The 20,826-nt window shown below is 42.1% G+C and overlaps 1 protein-coding gene across 5 annotated transcripts in view; it reads left to right on the forward strand.

The window, feature by feature from the left end:
- LOC126457625 (glycerol kinase 2-like) overlaps positions 1-20,826 on the forward strand; it is a 262,723-nt gene that overhangs the window by 151,164 nt on the left and 90,733 nt on the right. Inside the window, exon 1 of one of the 5 annotated variants that reach the window (XM_050094094.1) lies at positions 5,495-5,557. The exons of the other annotated variants lie outside the window; for them this stretch is intronic. The gene's annotated coding sequence lies outside the window, so the exon portion shown is untranslated. Of the gene's footprint in view, positions 1-5,494; positions 5,558-20,826 lie in introns of those variants that run through there. 5 annotated transcript variants of the gene reach the window in all.

Consider the following 20,826-nt stretch of genomic DNA (forward strand, 5'->3'; position numbering starts at 1 on the left):
TCTAACCAGTTTCTTCTGCTAATTACACTGGGGCGACGAAAGTGATGGGGTACCTCCTAATGTCGTGTCGAACCTCCTTTTGCTCGGCGAAGTACGGCAACTCGACGTGGCATGGACTCTGCAAGTTGTTGGAAGTCCCCTGCAGAAATGTTGAGCAATGCTGCCTCTTATAGCCGCCCATAATTGCGAAAGTGTTGCCAGTGCAGGATTTTGTGCACGAACTGACCTCTCGATAATGTCACATATGGGGCGATCTGGGTGGCCAAACCACTCACTCGAAATTTCTAGAATGTTCAAACCAATCGCGAACAGCTGTGGCCCGGTGAATGGCGCATTTTCATCCATAAAAATTCCACGGTTGCTTTGGGACATAAAAGCCATGAATGACTGCAAATGGTCTCCAAATAGCCGAACATAACCATTTACAGTCTATGATCGCTTCGGTTTGAACAAAGGACCCACTCCGTTCCATGTAAACACAGCCAACACCATTACAGAGCCACCAGCTTGTTAAATGGTTTGTTGACACTTGGGCCCATGGCTTCGTGGTGTCTGTGCCACACCCGAACACTACCATCAGCTCTTACCAACCGAAATCGCGTCTCATCTGACCAGACCACGGTTTTCCAGTTGTCCAGCCAATGGTCACGAGCCCAGGAGAAGCGCTGCAGTTGATGTCATGATGTTAGCAAAGGCACTCGCTTCACTCGTCTGCTGCCATTGCTCATAAACGTCAAATTTCACGACACTGTCATAACTGATACGTAGTCTCACATTGATTTCTGCGTTTATTTCACGCAGTGTTGCTTGGCTGTTAGCACTTGACAACTCTAAGCAAATGCCGTTGCTCGTCGTTACGTGAAGGTCATTGGCCACTGCATTGCCATTGGTGAAAGGTAATGCCTGAAATTTTGTACTCTCGTCACACTCTTGACGCTGTGTATCTCAGAATATTGATTTTCCTAACGATTTTCGAAACGGAATGTCCCATGCGTCTAGCTCAAACTACCATTCCGCGTTAAATGTCTGTTAATTCCTGTCGTGCGTCCATAATCACTTCAGAAACCATTTTGCGTAAGTCGCCTGAATACAAATGACAGCTCCACCAATGCACTGCCCATTTATACCAGTGTGAGTCAAATGAAAACCTTAAATATTTTTTAAAATATTATTTATTGTACAGAAGTGGTACAAAGCAGTATCCCTTCTCAACATAATCTCCGCCACGCTCAGTGCAAGTCCTCCAGCGCTTATAAAGTGCATAAATTCCTTTAGAAAAAAATTCTTTTGTTAGTCCGCGCAACCACTCATGCACCGCGTGAAGTACCTCTTCATCAGAATGGAACTTCTTTCCTCCCATTGCATCTTTGAGTGGTCCAAACATGTGGAAATCACTTGGGGCAAGGTCTGGTGAGTATGGTGGATGAGGAAGACACTGAAACTGCAGGTCTGTGATGGTTGCAACTGTTGTACGGGCAGTGTGGGGCCTTGCATTGTCATGTTGCAAAAGGACACCTGCTGAAAGCAATCCACGTCGCTTTGATTTGATTTCAGGCCGCAGATGATTTTTTTTAGGTGATCTGTGTATGATGCACTGGTGACAGTGGTCCCTCTAGGCATGTAATGCTCCAAAATGACTGCTTTTTCGTCTCAAAAGAGAGTCAGCATAACCTTCCCTGCTGATGGTTTTGTTCGAAACTTCTTTGGTTTTGGTGATGAGGAATGGTGTCGTTCCGTGCTCGCTCTCTTCGTTTCCGGTTGGTGGAAGTGAACCCAGGTTTCGTCCCCAGTAACGAATCTTGCAAGGAAGCCATCACCTTCTCTTTCAAAGCGCCGAAGAAGTTCTTCACAAGTATCAATACGTCGTTCTCTCATTTCAGGAGTCAGCTGCTGTGGCACCCATCTTGCAGACACTTTGTGAAACTGGAGCACATCATGCACAATGTGATGTGCTGACCCATGAACTAATCTGTAAACATGCTGCAATGTCATTCAGTGTCACTCGGCGGTTTTCCTTCACTGTGGCTTCAACTGCTGCAATGTTCTGTGGAGGCACAACCCGTTGTGCCTGACCTGGACGAAGAGCATCTTCCACTGAAATCACACCATTTGCGAACTTCCTTCTAAATTCATAGACTTGCTGCTGTAGCAAACATGCATCACCGTACTGGACCTTCATTCGTCGATGAATTTCAATAGTTTTCACTACGCAAAAACCGAATAACAAAACGCTGTTCTTCCCTGGTGCAAGTCGCAAGTGGGGCGGCCATCTTTATACTGATACTGCGACGGTATATGTGCATTTGGACTATGCTGCCACCTACAGGCCATTCTGCACGCTGTTTGTAGCACGCTTACCAACTTACAGGATAACGGCGCGAAATTTCGATTTGTTATTACAAATTTAAGGTTTTCATTTGACTCGCCCTCGTATCTTTTGTATGCATTACTACAGCCATCTTTATATGTGCAGATCGCTATCCCATGACTTTTGTCACCTCATTGTTTGTTATACCCTGTATACAAATTTTGACTCTGGGCATTAAAACTGGCGCTTGTCTATCAGGGCCGGTTTGAGGCCTAAGTGACCCAAGCCACCGCATAGGGCGCCAAGCTGACAGAGGCGCCAGTGGCACCAAACTACAAGATTAGTCTACAGCGTGTATCACAGTAAGCGGCGAGAACTGAAACAGGTGAAAGTGTACAAGGGAAAAGGGGAGGGGCTGGTGCCAAAGTCGCTTGTATGGAAGTAATGCTCTCGAACCGACCAGGCCCTGAGCCTATCTCCCCTTATGTCGTATTATAATAGATCACTGTCTCGCGCTCGACTTCCCACTTGTCAAAGGACATCTTTCCAATGACTTGAAAAAACAGCGTTTCCAGATTGAGTTTACGAAGTTCCCCCATAACAGACAAATAAATTCCCCAATTTCGCCAACTTTTCCTCAAATATCATAAACCTGCCTACTGTAAACTGTTATATGTTATCAGTGTTAGAAGATTGAAGAGGTGGAATTGTGTGTTTAGAGCTGTAAAATTATCGTAGATAGCACAAAATTATAGTACATAAAGATAATTTTTAAATTTGTATACAAAAACAATCGTCTGACCAGAAAAACAAAATCCTGCTCGAGGGACACCACATTTGCGTATTTCAAGCTTTTTTCATTGTTCTGTTGATTTACCACTAGCGCACCGCCTATGTCTCACTTCGCACCTCGGCACCTCTATCCACAACGTTACTGTGAACACACAAAATCCATTTCTGTGTTTTGACTTAAACCTTCTGAGCGCTGTTAACCGCTGATCTGTCATTATCTTACATTAATTACGACAAATCATACCAATACCGACTTGTTTCCGAGAGATCCTCAGTATTTGAAACAGCGTATATTCATTGGACATATGTTATAAAACCCATGAAATAAAAGCTTCATCCAAAACAAGGAAATCCAATATGGCGTCACCCCAGAACTCGATATGTTCACGAAAGTCGATGGAATTCCAAACGGTCGAAACTGGCCGTGTAGTGATGTCACGGAGAGGTATCAGCGTAGCGAAACTAACGTCTCCCACATTTGGAGAAAGCTACATCTAGCGGATACCTAGAAAACTAAGTATGTGTTGTTTGAACTAAAATATCAGAGGTGACATTAGTAGTAAGAGATAAAATACTTCCCCAGTTTCCTCTGTACCGAAATTTCCTTCCCCAAAAGTTTCCACAGAAAGATATCCCAAAATTGTGAAAAAAATCTCAATCTGGAAATTGCACGTGTCCTCTTGTAATAGCTGTGCGATATGACAGCAACTACAATATCGATATATCTGGCACGTCGGAAAGTCACAATGAGGTACTGTGCGAATAAACAGCATCGTTTGTCAAAGAATATTTGGAGGCACTTGTGTTGTAACGTCTTAAGCTTTCCCTCCGATCGAACCCTATAGCACGGCTAAGGTTACCCATCCTCATGTGTCGGGCTGAACTGTTTTGTGGCGACGTTTGTGTTTCAAGCTACACAGGGTTACTGGAACGTGTTTTCGCTCTGCGCTGGTATGAAACTTATTGGCAGATTAAAACTGTGTGCCGCTCCGGAACTCGAACACGGGACCTTTGCCCGCAAAGCGAAGGTCCCGGAGTAGAGTTCCGGTCTGGCACACAGTTTGTCTGTCAGTAAGTTTCATACAGTATTCAGTTGTATAATGTCCTTGATGAAGGTGATATACAACTTATAAGAGTTTAGAGAGTTCATTCTGAGTGTGGATTTGAAGCTAACAAATTCATTTAACATTTAGTGTTTGTTGATAAGGCTACGCTGCATTTAAGTGATTAAGTGCACTGTGCAGCATAAGAATGTGGGGAACACTGCAGTCACATACAATGGTCGGACACGACTCTCCAAAAAATTGTGTGTTGCGCCGTTTCCTGAGCAAAGATTTACGTCACATTCTGTTCTCCGGAAAAGATGCTTATAGGAATCAGGTGCTTGGATATGTTGCTGTGGCTTTTTCCACAATTACGAAAACATGCAAAATATTTCCCCGAACAGCATAGCATGGAGCACCATTACGCTGGCACCGCACGTTGTAACATTTCTTAACAACTGTTTCAACCATAAATTGACCTAAGGTTCATACGGATCTTGCACTGCACTATTGGACGCCTACTCCCCCCCCCCCCCCCCCCCCCCCAAATATTTCCGTTCTCGCGGTCTGTGATTTTGTGGATGGGGGTTTGTGAGAGACTCCGTTTATACATGCTTACCCTTGCGATAACTTCTGATGTACCGCAACGTCGCATATCAACAGCAGTGAATGCAGTCACGCCAGATGTGCTCCCAAATGTGTTGGACGAGCTTTAGTATCGTCCCGTATCATCAGTTGGAGGGCATACTGAACATTTGTGAAAAGTAAATGAAAGGTTTGACCTTCAGTGTAATTGTTAAAAGTACCGCTTGTCTGTGCGTAAATGTAAATCGGATGGTTCTTTTAAAACAAAAACATCACAGTTCTGTGCGTAAGTTATTTGTATCTTCATTTTTGCAGAAAATATGGTTTCAAGAAGTCGGGTGAGTGAGTGATTTTGAAAAACACTTCATTTCCATAACGCATCCTATCGCCTCAGGTGATCATTTCATTTGGTCGCTTACCTGCGGCTGCAACGCCGGGTTAACAAAACGACGTACAGTACCCGCGGAATAGTTAATACTCAAGATATGCATAAGAAAAGGGAAGTAGATGACCGTCAGAAAGAAAGAGGTTCTTCGCGTGGACTGTCAAACGTAAGCTGAATGATTCCGCCTGATCTTGGCTGTCGGCAGCTGTTCAAACAATCGAGCCTAGAGCGGCAGGTGCATAGCCTTGAGTGTGGATGTCGCCGCATCAGTAACGTGTGCGTCATTTCCCGCTGTCTCGGCATGCTGAGCGCTGCGGGCCGTCCCCGGCCTCATGTGAAACGGAATACCCTCGCTGCGGTGATAGCTGACCGCTGCGCCGCTACCTCAATCTCGTGCTCGGGCCAGCCCGCGATACTCCTACCACACAGGTTTCCTACTCAAAGGTATTTTTCTAAAGCGCATTCGTTGTATTATTTTGTGAACACTGTTGTGAGGCAGCCACTAGGTATTATGCATCTACATTGTAGGTTTGTGTTTATGATGCCAATGTTTGTAGTAAATAGCATGCTTTAGAATTCTGTGATACAGCGCACACGCTTTCTCACTGTTATCGCTGGAACAACCGGTTTTCGGTTACATCGCTTTTTTTTTTTTTTTTTTTTTTTTTTTTTTTATTTTCCTTCACGACAGCTTAACCTGACTCCCAAAACCGCTCAAAATAACTGGTTTCTGAGGTAACCGATTTTCGATTTTTCATTCTTATTACTTCACATAACTGCCAAACAAATCTTTAATTTTTAAAGTAAATGAAGCATTGCGCTTCATTGCTACATCACATCGTGTAAATATTTACAGACTACTGTATAGACTAGGTGGAAGACAAGTTTTGCACATTGCACGTACGTGCGTACGTTAAACCTCGACACACAGCAACAGGGACACGACAGTATCAGCAATGCTGTACCAATTCTGATGCCATATATTAGTTGCTAGTTTCTCTTGGTATTGTTGTTAAAATAGCATTGATCAGTTTCCCAGTTTTCTATAATAACGCAATATTTCAAACCAGTGCAAATTTTACGAATAAAAATTACTCCTTTTTTTTAAAAAAAAGGTTTATTTAAAAACAAACAATAGCACTGCTGCTGTAGCTAATTGATTTTTCGGTTTTTTGCTCGGTTATCAGTAAACAATAGAAACAGCTGTTATAACAGAGACCAAACAAATACCGGAAAATATCGGCTATTTGTAAGTAAAATACCGGTTGGTTTTTTTTCGTCATCCACAGCACTCACGTGCCGCTGTGTGTAAGCAAGTTTCATATTGAGGCGATTCTTCTATTGCTGAAGTCCTGAAAGAACTCTGTAAGAAACCTCATGCTGCAGCAAAGAAAGGGAGAAAGTAATGAATACTGTGAGTTTCACGTGCAGTCAAGTTAAAAGTATCAGACGAATAGCAAGCGAATCGATCTAAACGTAATGAAGACCGTCATAAACACTGATTCGCATGAGGAACTTCCGCATCGTGAATGACATTTGAATTTATTTCTTATTTACTACTAATTCTATTCACAGTACATGTCGCAGACTTCAGGCATATATACCACTGGATGTGCCTGCAAAATTGTATCGTTACACAGCGTACAGCTCAGAAGATACGTTTGATAAACGTTGAGCTGCCTAAAAATGAAACTGCAGGACGAAATTCGCTAGACATACGGGTGAAATATATTTCATACGTGCGTATGTGGGCAAAGCCACGGGTAAAGAAAGATCTCGTTCCAAACCCCATGGAACGATTTCTTTCAAATTTGGTACACGCATTAATTGCAGTCTGGAAAGAAATACTGTGGGGGTAAGAACCACCAGCCTCCTATTGGGGTGAGTGTGATAATTTGAAGAGAGGAGGGGGGGGGGGCGAGGAGATGGACAGACATAGAGGGGAAGGATGAGATGAATACATAGGGGAGGGGGAAATGGACAAAGAGAGGGGCGAGGAGGAGATGGGCAGAGAGAGGAAAGATGATGAGTTGGACAGAGACAGGGGAAGGAAGAAACAGGCAGAGAGATGGGGGAGGGGGAGATGAACAGACACATGGGGCGAGGAAATGGACACGAAAGGGGAGGAGATGAACAGGGAGAGGGGGAGGACGAGATGGACAGAGAGAGGAGGAGATTGATAGGAAGAGGAAGAGGAGGAGATGGAACAGGGGAAAAGGAGCAGGTGGACGGAGAGAAAGGGCTGGAGTAGGTGGAGTTGCCCAGATAGAGTCGAGAGATAATAAAGAGTAATGATGAACATTCATTTATCTGTACATTCATTCATGTTTCGCAGGTACAGTGTACGTTAATCATGGCAGTTATTGTCAGGCCTGACATCATTGCGATGGGTGCATGAATTTATTGATAAATGAATGACTGTTTCAACATGATTCCGCATTATATCTTGATCATGCCTCGCTAGGAACGTACCACAGTGATCGTTATAATATATATCCATATTACTAACCGACTGTCCTGGAACCCAGAAGTAGTCACAGGTTGCTTGGACGAATTGAAAAATTTAAAATGCTATTCTAATCTTACATTAAAATGTTAACACTATAAGACTTATATTACAGTTACAAACTGCGTTCGTCTTGAGACAGCGTAACTGACGACCCACAAATGCCCGGGCCTTATTCATCCAGCATTTGAGAATGACAGCACTTAGCGATCCCCAACGAACTTTACACATAATTTCAAACCTTTACGAAACTTTTTCTCGCTTGCCCCCCCCCCCCCCCCCACCCACCCCACACACACCCAAACACACAAAATGATGAATGGAAAACTTTATCGCTCACTACACTACACTACACTACACTGCACTGTACTGTTCGTGCAATAAAACTTCATCACACATGAAGTTTTAATTTATTGCTTTTTTACAGCCAACTGTATTTGCTTTTGCAACGCAGTATGCAGACAGAATCCACATATACGACAGAAAGAACCTGCAAAACTATATAATTGTACGACACATAGTCATAAACATTATGATCATTGAGCTACGTGAAAAACTTGCTTTTGCTTAAAATGGAGAAATCACGCAGACTATATTCGTCCGGTGTTTATTGATAGGACTTAGCGACTTCCAACAAATTTTAAGTATAATTTCAAACCTTTCCTAAGCTGTTTCGCACTTGCCCCAAGCGTATAGAGTTCTTGATGTTTCAGCGGATAATACTCGCAGACAGCAGTAAATTGACTTACTGTAGTTGGCAGATGGCGCAGCACGAATGGTTTTCAAGTGCGCACTTAATATCTTTCGGTACTACTCCCAGTGTGCTGAGAACCATTGAGACCAGTTTAACTGGTTTACACCAGAGTCGCTTTCCGAAGAAAGATAATTCACTGAATCTACACACGATTTAGAAGAAAGAAAGATTCGAACGCATTTCGGGCAGACTTGTGGTCTACTGGATGACGCCCGGCGCTTTCGTATGTTATTCGACGGATTCTCATCACTTCAGGCCTTGATTTCTCGAAAACTTGAAGTGAAAGATTAGCAGATTCGTGACACGTTGTGCATACGTTCATTTTTAGCTAGAGCTGTTGTATGTCAAACCCGTGGTAAGAAACTGTTGCCGCAGTCAGAGAACGACGGAAGGACCAACTTTTAACGACTTCTGTCAGCTCATATTGCTTTCAGTTTGTCGTGTGATGCGTCAACGCTGTTGACGAAGTTGGTGTTCGTAGAATGGCAGAAGTAAACTAAAGGCGCCAAGCTGCCGTCTTACTGACATGCTTACAACATAATCAACGTACCTGTCAAACGCCACGTTTCCGTGATCTGTAGCTTTCTTCCTATTTTCCCGATGTATGGAAATCGATGAGTATTGTGCCCATCGAAGCATATAGGACAGACTAACGCTTCTGAAGAAAGTTTAAGCGTAGCTGTCACAATGTTAGAAATGTTTATCTGCCTGTATTCAATGCAAAAGTAGTTTCTAGAGCGTCTTTTCTCTCAGGAATGTTTGTTTATTGCTTTGCGGAGAGTATTTGGAGCAACTTGGACAAAGAAACTTATCTCCCTCTTTATGCAAGGTTTTACCGTTTCATTGTTTTCTACTGAAGTAAAAATCTACTGAACTAAAAATCCTTAACAATATTTTTTTAAAATATACTTGATTTAGTCAAAAGGTAAGTCATAAATGGTTTATGCTTAAAATACACAGCTTCAATAGCTGAGAGAATAAATGATAGCTAAACTGGTTTGTAACCAACGTATACATGCTCAGCCTTCGTGCCTTATCAGCCATTATGTACGCTGAATTAGCCAAGTGCGAGTAGTAGTCGCTAACTGGAGGTTCCGTACAGACTTAATAATGTAATCCTGAGAGTCAAGGTTCTCGCCGAGTTGGCTGTTATCGTTATCGATACTGGGAATTTCAAGACCGTATCAAAATCTCTAAAGGAGCTCGTCAGACTAGCCCGGACATACAAAAAGACGCAAACTGGGAACTTCGGTTTGTATATGTAGAGGGAGAAGATGTAATAAAACATTTTTACTCACTTACCAAAACTTGACTACAAGCTTACAGTTTGTGTTTACATGCAGTAGCCTAATGTTCGTCTGTCATACTTTCGACGGGTGATGAACGCAATGTATGTTCAAAAGGCAAAAGATATTTTTATGTGGTATAATTAGAATTTAACGAATTTTAGATTTTCTGTAAGCATACTGTGAAGCCTTGCTTCTTGCCAAAAATTTCAAGAGTCTAGGTCGTCGGGAAGTACCGTACAGGAATCTTTTGATTGAATTGACTTACCTTAAAATTTTCACACCGCTAAGGGACCATGTAACGTAAATTTGAACCTGATACGCCGACGAAAAATGGGTCTTAAAAGGTAAGTCATAAAAGACGGATGAAAAATGGCAAAACATTTGCTTGGTGTGATATGATTACAAATTAGGAATTTTCGGTTCTTTTCCTTTAGTTATACCCTGCGTTGCCAAATTTCATGATTCTAGGTAAACGGGAAGCACCTTGTATGTTTTGATGAGTTTTAGTGTATCAAAATATGTGACATAAATGGTCTTATCTTTTGATTGAAGTGTCTTAGAAGCTTAAAATTTTTGCACCTCCGAGGGACCATAGTCCTTAGTATGTGACATAAATTTGAACTTGATATATCTACCCATTTATGAGAAAAAGGGTTCTTAACAGTCGGACAGACAGACTGACGGAAAATAAAGCGATCCTGTGTGTTTACAGATTGAGGCGTGGAAATATAAAAGAACGGTGGTAGAATAACGGGTTAATCATTTTGACACAGTATGTCTGAGATAGATGACTTCATGTATTGAAATAATTCATCAAGTGAATTACTCATGTTTCAGGAAAATACTGTACCATGTGCCCACCAACTTAATGAAGAACGACATTTTTTTTTTTTTTTTTTTTTTTTTTTTTTCACTGTAACATTAAACCATTTCACTACGATCGAGATATACGATCGCTCCTCGATGAGTCATTTTGTGGATGACGTATGGGCCAACGAGGCGTCAGGTGTCAACTGAGCTCTCTAGATTTCACACCATTCAATTAATAGCATAGTCACAGCTTTTCGTTCTGTCTTACAGTGCTACAAGCGTATTTTTTTCCGATTACCGGCGCTGCGCGTTTGTTAGCGTGACATTTTATTGTTATTTAGTTCTCATTTACTAAGGTTAAGAGAACAGCATCCATATTCCCATGGCTACATGCATACGTTTCTGGTTTGGCGTACAGTTAGGGACCCTATAGTACTTCGATTGGTGCAGTGAATCGTCCAACCGTAACTGCGTAGAAAATGTTTGGGGCTATTGAGAACAGCGGATGAAACGCAGTGATCAACTACCCGGGAATTTGGTAGCTCTGCCGCATATAATTTCAATGAGTGGCGTCAGCTGGATGTGGGGTACCTGGACTCTCAGCATTATCGAACAGAGGCAATTTCAATGTTAGAGGCGGCATCAACGTGAACTATACTTGAGGTCGTGTGTCGATTAACCTGGACTTCTTGTTTCGGAATCAGTGAAGTGTTAATCTGGAAAGTATGAGGAGTGCTTAGACATTTTGGCTTTGGAAATGATTCACTGCGGTAACAAACCCGAAAAAAGTTTACGCAACAGATATATTGCAGGGAATTAAAAGATGTGCAAAGCACCCCTATCAGTCTAAGTTATTGTAAAACGACCTTTGAACGCTTTCTCCTTCATCTGGCGTGCTAAGTGTACTTATACATGGATAGCTTGTTCAAAGTTTTTGTATCATATTGTCCTCAGTGGCTCCGCCACACCTTTTTCCTAAAAGAGCGTAACGCAGAATTTGCTTCGAAATACTCGTCCTCGACATTCGCAGAACGTGTCTGATACAGTCTAATTGTGTGCTGTTTACTCTTGTTATTGGTTAAGCACATTTCTTTGAGAACTCTTGCAATAGTGACGCATGTATTACAATAGGTATTAGTGTTTTTAATTGTATATTTGTCCTTAATAACAGACACAATGATCAATAGTTGCACGCCGTTTTGAAAGCTGTATGCGAAAAAATTTCTGAGAGATTCCAATAAAGTAATTGTAAAGAAGGATCGTACAATAACACTGTCGGTTTGAATAATTTTCTCCACATCGCCCGTCGTCAGGGTAAATGATATATTTTAGTGAAGTAATTGACAACTAAAACTGTGATCCTGATTGGTATTAGCGGCAGAGCAACACACTGCCAGTCGAGCTATTCGATTAGTGAGGGAGAGCGGATGCTCGTAGATTGGGGTTGTTGCGTCTGGCAGTGAGGCATGCGCGGATGGCTCAGTCGGCAGAGCGCTTCCCGAGAAAGCCAAGGATCTGGCTACGCATACCGGAGCTAGACAGCTTTGCCATGTGATTCAACATCAGCGGACGTTGTGCGAGAGTGCCAGTATATTCCTCCTACTGCTCTTCGAATAGCAGCGCAAGGTCAGTTCACCAAAATATCCGCTTCCATAAAGACACATACAAAAATAAAGCCAGGTTTTAAATCCGTTAGCTGCTCTTCATGCGAGTAGCAAATGTCTACGACAGCAGTGGCGAGACTATACTGATTAGAGAGCTAATATTTCGATAGCTAGACCTTCCCATGAAACCTTTATTTATTGCGCATAGCGTTGGCTCTTGGGAAAAAAAAATAGTGAGCAGTAAAGTTCTTGGTCCGTTCATTTAGATCTGACGAGCAAACCTTAATAGCACACATTCTGTCAGTTTCACGCCCGAAAGTCTACTCCTCATAGAAGTACCTATTTTCATAAACGATGCAATCAGACTCAGCCACTACGAGAAATACCAGCCACGATGATTTCCAAAACGAATGAATAATAGAGACAAAGTGAAACAGAGTTGATATTTTATTCGAGAAGAGCGGACTCTAAATCTCCGTAAGGGGATCGTGTTAAGATGTAATTATCGGCCGGGTTCAAATCTTAACTTCCCTTTGTAATATTGGACCGAATTACGGCGTAGGCGGAGAATAGTCTTTCGTGCTAATATCCAAATAAAAATGTTCATGTTTGAACCGCTAATTGTACGGAGGGTCACTACCAGAATTTCAGCAAACGAGATAAAGGGTCAGTAGTGTCATATCTCAATAAGTAACCATTTAGCACTGGACGATAACATGAAGATCTGTGGCTCAAGTTAAAAAGAATAGTCGGTTATGCATTTGACAGATATGTTCCTAGTAGAGTAGTTCATGATGGAAGGGACCCTTCATAATATACACTAACTGTAAAGAAACTGTTAAAGAAAGAGTGTTGCATAACAGGTGTAAAAATAGAGCCTAGATCTCTATATAGGGAAATGCTGAATGAAAAGAGTTTGGCTGTCAAGATGATAATGCATGGGGTCTTAACGACTACCGTAGCAGAAAATTATCAAAAGATCTCTAATAAATCCCAAAGAAATTCAGGTCATATGTAGATACTGTTAATGGTAACAAAATTAGTGTCCAGCGACTCATTAACGAGACAGGAACTGAAATTGAAGGTAGCAAAGCAAAAGCAGAAACGCTGAACTCCGTTTTCAAATTTGCCTTAAAAAATTAAAATCCAGGGTTATCAGCCCTATTTAACTCTCGCACCTCTGCACAGATGAGCAATATAAACATTAGTGTCAATGGTGTTGTTAAATAGTTGAAACTGCTAAAATTGAACAAAGCTACAGAGCCCGATGAAATCCCTATCAGATTCTGTGAAGAATCTTCGGCTGATATACCCCCTGTTTCAACTATAACCTGTCGTAGATTCCTTTAACAAAAAACCGTACCCAGTAGCTGGGAGAAAGCACCGATCACGCGTGCCTAAAAAACTACCGTCCAATATCCTTGATATCCATTTGTGTAGCATCTTAGAACATATTCAGAGAACAAACGTAATGAAGTATCATTAACAGAATGATCTCCTCCATGGCATCCAGTACGGATTCCTTAAACAACGATCATGTGAAACACAACTCGCACTTTTCTTACATGACAGCCTGAAAGCCATGGATCAAGGGAGTCATGTACAATGGTTCTACAAAAATGTAGAAACAGCAAAACACAACACAGTACCATGCCTAATGCGGTGTAGGGAACCCGTTGGCATTCGAAACAGCTTCCAGCAGCCTCCGTCTATAGTCTCAAAGTATACACGATTCAGTAAAGTTTCTGTAATATCTATAGAACCAGACGTAATGTGTAATCAGATACATCCAAAACTTGTGTACACCAAGTCACGTAAATTATATGTAAAGGGCGTATCGCAGTAAGGCGCGTCTCTGTGCATGCCAAATGTGTTACCCACGTGTGAAGTTTCCAATGGAAGTAGTTCCAAACGAGAAACCCACAGCAAAACTTTTTTAACTAAACACGTAACATAGTGATGTTAGACAAATGTGCAATAACTGCAGTGTCTGAAATTCCTTTATTTCTAACGAAGGCAGCAATAGGGCTCCATAGCTGTAAAGGTCAGTTTCTGGCAACCTTAATAGATTACGAACATCGACGGAACGTCGTAAATTAGACTTAACTAGTAGTAGTTTTATATTCAGTATGAAATTCAGTGTACATTTAAAGGTTTAGTTGATTATTGTTACAATAAGTAGTTACAAACATTACAATATTTTATATTCAGAATAATGCCGTCGATCCTGACCCAAATACCATTACGAATATGAACAGGAGAAGCCCCTTTTCAGAATGGTGATGAATAAGTTATATTCTAGTCAGCTAGCGCTTATAGCATCACGAACTTTGGTGTTCGCTTACGTATACACACATTTGCCGCCCGGGCGATTCCTGTCAACTACAGCACGACGTCATAGTACCGTTGATCACTCGCAACATATATTATGTGCTACGATACCGTTTCTGGCAGGCAATGTTTACATTCGACGCAGTGCCTTTGCTCTAGGAATCTCGACACAGTGTTTGTTTGTAAATAAGAGGTAGCAGCGTCATTGTTTTATCAGCAGTGTTGACATGTCACTGGTTGTTAACCTCTGGCTTGGCTAGGGGCCAGGCTGTCGTTTGCCTTTGACGCTTAAGTTCATGACCACTGCGGAACGGTATCTTTCGGACTTCGGCTACACTAGTAAATGACGTGTGGATGTTTGAAGTAAGTCTCCATCAGGGTGTTCGTCCTCAGATGAGCTATCTGTGTATGGCAACGTCCGTTTGCAACATGGATCTTAATGGTATTCAGCTCTTGTGAATAGATGAGTAGTTCCCGAATGGAAGTTATCGATTGTTTTCTATAAGTGTATTGTCTAATAATTGGTATTATACATGAAGTGTCGTCCACACTTTTGCTTCTTCCGTATTTTTGGACAAAAGAAAACCATGAACAACGTATATCGGTAAGCGCTGTAGTAGCTTCAAATTGACCAGAAGTCTTAGACACTATAACTGTTTTATGTAACGGTTTTTTTAAAATTACCCCCACCAGTCACAAACTTCGTCAACTATTATATTACTTACTTATTTAGCGACATGTTTCGAGGGGCTACCTCATCTTCAGGCTAAATGGCATTACAAAAACAAATTTACAGTAAGATCATACTGATGTTACATAATCTTTTCGTAAATGCTGTGGCCATCTTTGTTCTTCTGGCGTGGCAGTCTCGTTGTGAGGCGCTGAGGTGTTTCCATTTCCGTGGCTCTCTTGGTCACTGTTCACAAATTGTCACTAACATAGCAGTAACTTGGAAACATGATCACAAAATGGCTTCAAATTCTACTAAAACTGTTATCGCACATGTAAGCCTCGTCTGCTAGCCATTATTGTAATTGCCGTCATTTAACTGCAGTCCCGATTATAGTCTCCTGTTCGTTGTGTTATTGGAATCGGGGTCGTTATGGGATAGTATTTCGATTTTCGCGAAGGCGTGCGTCGATATTGACCTTAATTTTATGAAAGCACTTGTAATGTCTCATTTTTATTGTGAACCCTCGTTATGCCAAGTAAGGCGCCACTTATCTCTCTCCCATATTCAGATCAAAGAGAGCAATTCAACGTATCTTCCAAAATTTGATCGTATGTGTGGCTTAAAAAACAACCATTGTAATTCTTCGTCGGTGTAACATTTCGCTACTAAGATAATGAACTATATTTATTTCTGGTACATTATAAATATAACTTTCTTCTAACGTTGCCGAAAACAAAATGTAACTTTTTTTTGTGCGTTGCGTGTCTAGCTGTGACACTAGAAATAGACAACACTAATTAAACTGGTATCTTAAATCTTGATCCGCCGGTATAACTGTTTTAAATACCTCTTTAGGTCCTTTCCTAATAATCTGCCTGCTTTTCCTTGTCACCAGCCAATAAGGCAGTCTTACAGAAATGTTTTCGGTGCTCTCCTCAAAGGCTAAATAACCACAGTATATACACAAAGGTGACAAAAGTCATGGGATAGGCTGTATGCAGATATACAGTTGACGGTAGTATCGTGTATGTAAGGTATAAAAGGGTAGTGCATTGGCGGAGCTGTCATTTGTGCTCAGGTGATTCATGTGAAAAGGTTTCCGACGATATTATGGCCGCACGGCGGAAATTCACAGACTTAGAACGCGGAATGGTAGTTGGAGCTGGAAGCATGGGACATTCCATTTCGGAAATCATCAGGGAATTCAATATTCAGAGATCTACAGTGTCGACAGTATGCCGAGAATACAAATTTCAAGCATTACCTCTCACCACTGACAACGCAGTGCCGGCCGCGGTGGTCTCGCGGTTCTAGGCGCGCAGTCCGGAACCGTGCGACTGCTACGGTCGCAGGTTCGAATCCTGCCTCGGGCATGGATGTGTGTGATGTCCTTAGGTTAGTTAGGTTTAAGTAGTTCTAAGTTCTAGGGGACTGATAACCACAGAAGTTGAGTCCCGTAGTGCTCAGAGCCATTTTGAACAACGCAGTGGCCGACGGCCTTCACTTAACGACCGAGCGCAGTGGCGTTTGCTGCATGAAATAACCGGGGAAATCAATGTGGAACGTACAATAGTATCCGTTACGACGGTGCGGCGAATTGGTGTTAGCGGGCAGTAGGAACAGACGACCGACGCGAGTGCCTTTGCTATCAGCACCTCGCTTGCAGCGCCTCTGCGGGGCCGTGACGGTATCAGATCGATACTAGACGACTAGAAAACGGAGGTCGGATCAGATGAGCCCCGATTTCAGTTGTTAGGGTTTGATGGTAGGGTTGGGGTGTGTTGCAGACCCCACGAAGCCATGGACCCAAGTTGTCAACAAGGCACTGTGCAAGCTATTGGTTGTTCCATATTGGTCGACCGCTGTGGCCGAGCGGTTCTAGGCGCTTCAGTCTGGAACCGCGCTGCTGCTTCGGTTGCAGGTTCGAATCTTGCCTCTGGCATGGATTTGTGTGATGCCCTTAGGTTAGTTAGGTTTAAGTAGTTCTAAGTCTAGGGGACTGATGACCTCGGAAGTCCCATAGTGCTTAGAGCCATTTGAACCATTTTGTTCCATAATGGTATAGGCTGTGTACATGGAAAGGACTCGGTCCTGGTTATGTTCGGCTACTTGGAGACCATTTGCAGCCATTCGTGGACTTCTTGTTCCCAAACAACGATGGAATTTTTATGGATGACAATGCGCCACGTTACTGGGCCAGAATTGTTCGCGGTAGGCTGGAAGAATATTCTGGATAATTCGAGCGAATGATGTGGCCACCCAGATCTCCAGACATGAATCTCATCGAATATTTATGGGACATTGCCGAGAGGGCAGTTCATGCGTAAACTCCAACACTTTCAGTAGTTTGGCAGCTATGTATGTAGCAGCAGCAGCATGGTTCCATATTTCTGCAGGGGACTTCGAACGACTTGTTGAGTCCACGCCATGTAGAGTTGTTTTCCACGTCTCCTGTCACCTCAGTGGATAAGAGGGGTAGTTGTTAAGAGTAATCCATCCAGTAAGTTCCATCAGCGTTATTTTAATTAGAAGCACTCTTTCTCTACTACAAGCTGAGGCGTTGCCGATAGATTCTCGTATATTTTCTCACTTGTACTCGAGGAGTGTGTTCACATGTAACCTAATATGACCTAGTTAGTCAGCCTGTTCATTATACATGTGATTGACAGTATTACAGACTGTCAACGTAGACGCACTTCTTGACACACTCGTCCGTGTGTGTGTGTGTGTGTGTGTGTGTGTGTGTGTGTGTGTGTGTGTGTGTGTGTGTTCGTTTTTTTAATGCACACGTATGCTGAAATGGAAGAATAGTCATTAGCAGATGATGTTTAAGCTCAAAGCTCGTATGTATCATACCTCATAACAACGGCGTAACAGACGGAGCAGATAACAGATGTTAATAAATGTTTATCTTGGATAAAAGTTAACAACCCCGATAGTACCGTGGTTTTAAGCTTCAATCGATTATTGTCGGATGTAGACCCCAACGGACATAAAATGATTTTCTCTTTGTTTCTTCCCACAGAGGGAAGCCACTACTATATGTATAATGCATTACCTATGTCTGTTTTTTCTTCTTTTTTTCTAGGTGCTTCAGTTTCAGCTTCTTATAATCACATGAACAATTTAATTAATACAAAACAACTTTTTCGTCTACAAGTGCACGTTACTAATGCGCTTGAATTCTGTGAGCTCAGCAGTACAGTTTGTAGAATAGGGAAGATGTTATTTCGTTTCTGATGCTCAAAATGTTTTTCACCTTGTATCTTTCGCTGACGATCAGTTATCTCACCGACCATTACATGGCCTCGGTAATGAGACTGATTCTTTTTGCGATTCTCTCATTACTTTTTCGCATTCAGATACGGATTCGTTCTCAAAAAGATGCTTGTCTTGTGTGGCATGCATGCCTCATTCTTTTTCAGTCTGAAATTTAAAAAATGGTTCAAATGGCTCTGAGCACTATGGGACTCAACTGCTGAGGTCATTAGTCCCCTAGAACTTAGAACTAGTTAAACCTAACTAACCTAAGGACATCACAAACATCCATGCCCGAGGCAGGATTTGAACCTGCGACCGTAGCGGTCTTGCGTCTGAAATTTAAGTCGACAACTGTTCATAGAGGCAGAACCTATTATGATATCCCAGTTAGCAACTTCTTTGCTCCGGGAGATATTCTGCCAATTAGTTTGAAAACATTTAAGCGTAATTTATTTTTGGCGCCTGTAGCGGACGATCAATTGAACCACTCGATCAGCAAATTGAAGCAGAATTCAGTAATCAGCGTTTGATTAGGAAGTTGTAAGACTCTTGATTCGTGCAATATGATCTAGTGGTTCTGTCTAAAATATAAAAAAAATAAAATTGCCAGAAGCATTTGAAATAGTGCATTGGCAAGTGTTTGTTTTACCCATTCGTAAATTTCGCGGTTGTGTTACTGTGAAGCCTTTACTTAATTTGATGTGTTTCTTAGTGTCCAATTTTTGTAACGCTATACATCCTGTCATTTTTTAATTACACTCAGAATTTTCGCAAGCGTTCGACTCTTGTTGTTTCCTCTGCTTATGCGAAGACTCCAGAATACCGACATTGAAGTATGAATACTCCTGCTGTACATTGAAGTATGTATACTCCTGCTGTCAATAGTTGAGACAAGAGCACGAAGTTGCAATCTCTCTGTTGTCACAGGTACCATATTGTCTGACCATTCAGCGTTGGATCTCTCTGTTCCATGAAAGAAAACTCCATTCGTGTTTATTCCATGGTTTCTCCTTCGTCTAACAATTCTAACTTCCAGAGGACTGTTAATTTAATTCTGATCCAGTCATTTTTGCACACCATTATTTTATTAAATTTCTATTGCGTTCTTCAGTTAATGGTATATCAATTATTAAATTGTCTTCAGTTTGCAATTAGTGCATTACCGCTGTCTTACACCATACATCTCTCCAACCCGTCTTGTCTCTATCGTGCTCACGAATGCAGTAACCATAGGGACGACTAAGTATAAGGTGCATTCAAAAAGAAACGAGCTGGAGGCTGTAAAATGAAAACCCGTGAATGGATCGTAATGCCAGTGTCTGCGGAAGAGTTTGTGGTCCTTGCAAGGGCGTTGAAGCACCAAGGTCACAGTTAGAAGGAAATTTCTGTTTCTAACGCTACGACAGCCACACTGACTGGAGTACAGTGGACGGTCTACGCGTGCACGGGCTAGCTCTATCGTCACGTGTGTGTACACGCGTTTCCGTCCACCGCTCTTATAGGGACCACTGCTTTTTCCGTTGGCAGTGGCATTACGATTCATTCGACGGTTTTCGTTTGACATCCTCCGCTCGCTTCTTTTTAAGTGCATCACGTAATACATTTGATTAGCTGAAGATGCACGTACAAGGTACAAAACTCATAATAAAGGAGAGACAATAAGCTTGTAATGCTTACCAAGCACTGATTTGTTTTCGTGAACAAATATTTATTTTTACATGCACATGTTAATTGATATTCAAGACGTCTTGTCACAGTGTCCGTAACAACTTAGCCATTTAAGCTGTGAGTCAGCGTGAGAGAAATCCATGTTCAGTTGACCACACTGAAATTCCTTCAAGTAATTTTCGTCGCATACAGTCCACTTTTTCCAGATTTCCGTTTGTCAATACCAAGTCGTGTCTGTGTTATTTCATGTTGGCGAGCATTTCTCTTTAAAGCTCAAGAGTTTTCCAAGCAAATTTGGAAAAGGGAAGAAAAATGCATCACTTCCATCAACAATTTAATTTCATGACTGATATTCAACATCCATAATCGTTATCTCAGTTACCTTCGCGTTATCTTAACTCTCAACAACTCACGCAGCTTGAAAACCTTCGAGAAGTAATCGTACTAGGATAGGCGTTTTTGTAGAAATTGCTATCTGTCAACCGGTCAAAGGAGTAGCAATGTAGTCTGACGCCGGCCGGAGTGGCCGAGCGGTTCTAGGCGCTACAGTCTGGAACCGCGCGACCGCTACGGTCGCAGGTTCGAATCCTGCCTCGGGCATTGATGTGTGTGATGTCCTTAGGTTAGTTAGGTTTAAGTAGTTCTAAGTTCTAGGGGACTGATGACCTCAGAAGTTAAGTCCCATTGTGCTCAGAGCCATTTTTTTATTAATGTGTTGCGCGAGTGCTGTCACAGTAACAAAGTATTCGGGAGTACACGTTAATCTTATGTAAGACCACAGTTGCGCGCGCGGGAGAGACAGAGAGAGAGACAGAGA

Source organism: Schistocerca serialis, chromosome 2 (assembly GCF_023864345.2).
Source record: "Schistocerca serialis cubense isolate TAMUIC-IGC-003099 chromosome 2, iqSchSeri2.2, whole genome shotgun sequence".
In the NCBI taxonomy this organism is placed as follows: domain Eukaryota; kingdom Metazoa; phylum Arthropoda; class Insecta; order Orthoptera; family Acrididae; genus Schistocerca; species Schistocerca serialis.